General features: G+C 36.7%; 1 pseudogene; it reads left to right on the top strand.

The window, feature by feature from the left end:
* The first annotated feature begins 1328 nt into the window (after positions 1-1328).
* LOC122446732 lies at positions 1329-3643 on the top strand (annotated as a pseudogene).
* The last annotated feature ends 933 nt before the right edge of the window (positions 3644-4576 follow it).

The following is a 4576-nucleotide window of genomic DNA, read 5'->3' on the forward strand; positions in this document are numbered from 1 at the left end:
AACAGAGAAGAGATAATGAGAATCCCTAAATAACAAAACCAAGTAAAGAGAATCATGCTTAAAAATATTTCAAGAAAACTTTCTGTAGTGTGAGTGCCTGACAAGAAGCTGTTAATTGCTGACACATCTATTTCAAAGGCATCCTTTTTTTTTTTTTTTTTAAGGCATCCATCTTAAACATGCAGCCAGCTGTATGACACGGCTGCAAGCAAAACAAATAGATAAGCAATCAGGCTGTCCCACCCCTGCAGGTCCCCTTTTATTAACAGAAAGTCCTGTGTCCTAGATCAGCTGTCCCCAACGTTTTTGGCAGCAGAGACTGGTTTTGTGGAAGACTATTTTCCCGTAGACCCGGGGCGGGGGGATGGTTTTGGGATAATTCAAGAGCATTACATTTATTGTGTACTTTATTTCTATTATTATTACACTGTGATATATAATGAAATAATTCTACAACTCACCATAATGCAGAATCAGTGGGAACCCCAAGCTTGTTTTCTTGCAACTAGATGACCCTATCTAAGGGTGATGGAAGAGTGATGGGAGTGGCAGATGAAGCTTCACTCTCTCTCACCTCTCACCTCCTGTAGTGCAGCCTAGTTCCTAACAGGTGGCTGGGGACCTCTGTCCTAGATAAATGACCATTCTACCATATCTATTTTTCCCTTCCCTTGCCCAGGTCCCACTCTTATACTTGAAATTTGCCAGTACTGAGGCAGGCACAAAATCTCGGGCACCCTATCCTGGGAACTTAAAGGCAGAATCCTCCAGATCTGTGCTACCCCCTACTCTACCCATGCCCAACTCTGTGGCCCTGGGTAGTGCTGCACCCTGTAGGATCTTTGAGTCATCCTGTTCTTTAAAGTTCTCTGATGGTTTTTGCTGAGGTGCTCCCTGCAGTCATAGTTAAGAACCACAGGGCTGTTGCGGCCACAACATTGACTCTGGTCCAGGAAATGTCTGGGGTCAGGGGTGAGGGTGGGGGGGCTCTCCACAAGTAATAGGGACCCAGTCAAGTGTCTCAGGCATTCCTATCCAACATTATCACTATGAGTAGGCTGAGATGGACACAACACCTTGCTAAAATTGTTTAAAAGTATATATTGAAAGAGCAGAGACTTGTGTGCCAGAAAGTAACAACTCAGAATAACCAACATCAATACGTACTTGTAAAATTACAAGATTTTAAAGAGGGAAAAAAACTCCTTCGGGATGGGGAATAAGTGTAAATCTATGGCTGATTCATATCAATGTATGACAAAACCCACTGAAATGTTGTGAAGTAATTAGCCTCCAACTAATAAAAAAAAAAAAAAAAAAAAAAAAAAACTCCTTTGAGCATTTTGGCAAAAAGACCACATTATTTATAAAGGAGAGAGAATTAGATCATTATTAGATGTTGACAGCAACACCTTATTCTAGAAGAAAACGGATATAACATATATTTAAGATAGTCAAGGAAAGAAAATGTGAAAAAACGTTTTGTCTCTAGCATAACTAACCTTTAAGTATAAAGGCACAGACAAATCTATCAACATGCAGGAACTCAGAAAATATTGTTCCTAGACACCTTCCTAAGAAATCTAGAGAATGCACTTTTGATACCAGAATTGAAAGTATGAAATAGATATGAAAGATGATGAAAATACTAATTATCAAACCCATAGGATAGAGCAGCAGCTACAGGAAAAAAAATTAACTTTTATAGTATAAAATTAAAAAAAAGATTTAAAATTAGTGTACTTATGGAGTAGCTACTCTGAAAAACAGTGTAAAGTTTCTTCAAAATGTTAAAAACAGAACAATGATCCAGCAATTCCACTTCTGGATTTTTACCTGCAGAAATGAAAGCACTAACTTGAAAATACACATGCACCCCCATGTTCTTTGCAGCACTGAACATGGAAGCAACCTAAGTGTCCATTGATGAATGAATAAAGAAAATGTGATATATACACACAATAGAATATTAATCATCCATAAAAAAGAACTTTTGTCATTTGTGACACCATGAGTGGACCTTGAAGTTTATCATGCTGAGTGAAATAAGTTGGACAGAGAAAGGTAACTATTGAGTACTATATGATCTTACTTGTATGTGGAATCTAAAAAGACAAAATGGTAACAAAAACTTAAAACATAGATAAAAGATTTAGTGGTTTCCAAAGGTAAAGGGTTAGGGTAAAGGGTAAAAAGAATGAAGGTGATCAAGAAGTACAAACTTCCAGTTATAAAATAAATAAATCACATCTAGCTGCCATCTTGCATCCCCACATGTGTGCGCCTAATCTCAGATGGTCTGCCGGAGACCACCTGAGCACCAAACCTAGCCCCCAGCGCAGCCCCATTTCCGCTCCAGCAAGATGAAAGAAACTATCATGAACCAGGAAAAAGTTGCCCGCACAAATGTGCATTGGTGGGAAAGGAACTGCTTGCAGAAAGAAGGTGGTTCATAGAACAACCACGGCAGATGACAAAAAACTTCAGTTCTCTTTAAAGAAGTTAGCATTAGACAATATCCCTGGTATTGAAGAGGTGAGTAGGTTCACAAATCAAGGAACATTGATCCACTTTAACAATGCTAAAGTTCAGGCATCTCTGGCAGCAAACACTTCCACCATTACAGGCAATGCTGAGACACAGCAGCTGACAGAAATGTTACCCAGCATCTTAAACCAACTTGGTGCAGATAGTATGACTAGTTTGAGGAGACTCGTCAAGCTCTGCCCAAACAATCTGTGTACAGAGGAGCACCACTTGCCAGAGAAGATGATGATGATGAAGGTACAGATCTAGTGGATAATTTTGATGAGGTTTCCAAGAATGCAGCAAACTGAATTGAGTCAACCTCTGAAGAAGATAAATCTTGAAGTTACTGAGAGCTGCTATTTTATATTATGACTGCTTTTAAAATTTTGTTTATGGATCTGATAAAATCTAGATCTCTAATGTTTTTAAGCCCAGCCACTGGACATTGCAGCTCTTTTCAGTTTTTGCTTATATACAATTCATTCTTTGCAGCTAATTAAGATGAAAAGCCTAAGAATAAAGTTTGAAATAAATATTAATAAAGTTCTTTGCCTAATAAAAAAAAGCCACAAGGAAAAAATGTAACTATGTGTGGTGATGGATGTTAATGATTATTGTGATGATCATTATGCAATATATATAAATATTGAAGCATTATATACCTGAAACTAATACAGTGTTATGTGAATTATAACTAAAAAAAAAAAAAATTATCACTACCAAATGTCAGTGGTGCAAAGGTTGAGAAACCCTGATTTCAGTCATTTGATTAAAAATAGCTGAAAGAAATGTACTAATTGTGGTGAAGTGCTTGTTTGAAGAATCTGCCTTTAAAGTTTTCAGGTTGTATTATAGTTGAGCCTGATAGATATATTGATCAGATATCATGTTCTTCATCCTATTCATTTTTTCTTGGAACATTAAAGGGCATTATAAAAACCATAATAATCTGGTTTCCACCTTAAGAAGCTGGAAAACTATACAATAGAGAATATTAGCAATAAAAATAAATGAAGTAGTGATACATACTACAAGGTAGATGAACCTTAAAATACACTAAGCAAAAGAAATTATTCACCAGGGGCTGTATATTGGTAATACAATGCCATGTATATGAAATGCCCAGAATCAGTCAGTCAGTTCAGTCGCTCAGTTGTGTCCAACTCTTTGCAACCCCATGGACTGCAGCACTTCAGGCTTCCCTGTCTATCACCAACTCCCGGAGTTTACTCAAACTCATGTCCATCGAGTTAGTGATGCCATCCAACCATCTCATCCTCTGTCATTCCCTTCTCCTCCCACCTTCAATCTTTCTCAGCATCAGGGTCTTTTCCAATGAGTCAGCTCTTTCCATCAGGTGGCCAAAGTATTGGTGTTTCAGCTTCAGCATCAGTCCTTTCAATGAATATTCAGGACTGATTTCCTTTAGAACTTGACTGGTTGGATCTCCTTGCAGTCCAAGGAACTTGCAAGAGTTTTCTTGAACACAATTCAGAAGCATCAGAACAGACAAATCTAAAAAGAAAGCAGATTAGTTGTTGCCTGGGGATGGGGGTATTAGAGAGTGATGGTATTAGATTTCTTTTTGGATTAATGAAAATGTTCCCAAGTTGATTGTGATGATGAATACACAATTCTTTGAATATACTAAAAGTCATCAAGTAGTACATTTTAAGCTATAGAATTGTATGATATGTGAATTCTGTTTTAGTAGAAGTGTATTTTTTTTTTCTGTTTAAGGCAAGAAAGGAAGAACAAATTAAACCAAAAGGAAGCAGAAGAAAACTAAGAGCAGAAATAAATGATACAAAAACAGCAAATCATAGAGAAATTCAGTAAAGCCAAAAAATATTTTCTTTAATACATTGATAAAAATTGATAAGTCCTTAGCTAGACTGATAGACTCAAGAGAAAAGAAACAAATTACCAATATCAGGCATCAAAAAAGGGACAACAGTTTTTACAAGTATGATAAGAATAATGGAATATTATGAACATTTTTATGTCAATAAATTTTAGACAATTCATATGAAATTGACAAATTTCT

The sequence above is a fragment of the Cervus canadensis genome, chromosome 8, assembly GCF_019320065.1.
Source record: "Cervus canadensis isolate Bull #8, Minnesota chromosome 8, ASM1932006v1, whole genome shotgun sequence".
NCBI lineage: Eukaryota > Metazoa > Chordata > Mammalia > Artiodactyla > Cervidae > Cervus > Cervus canadensis.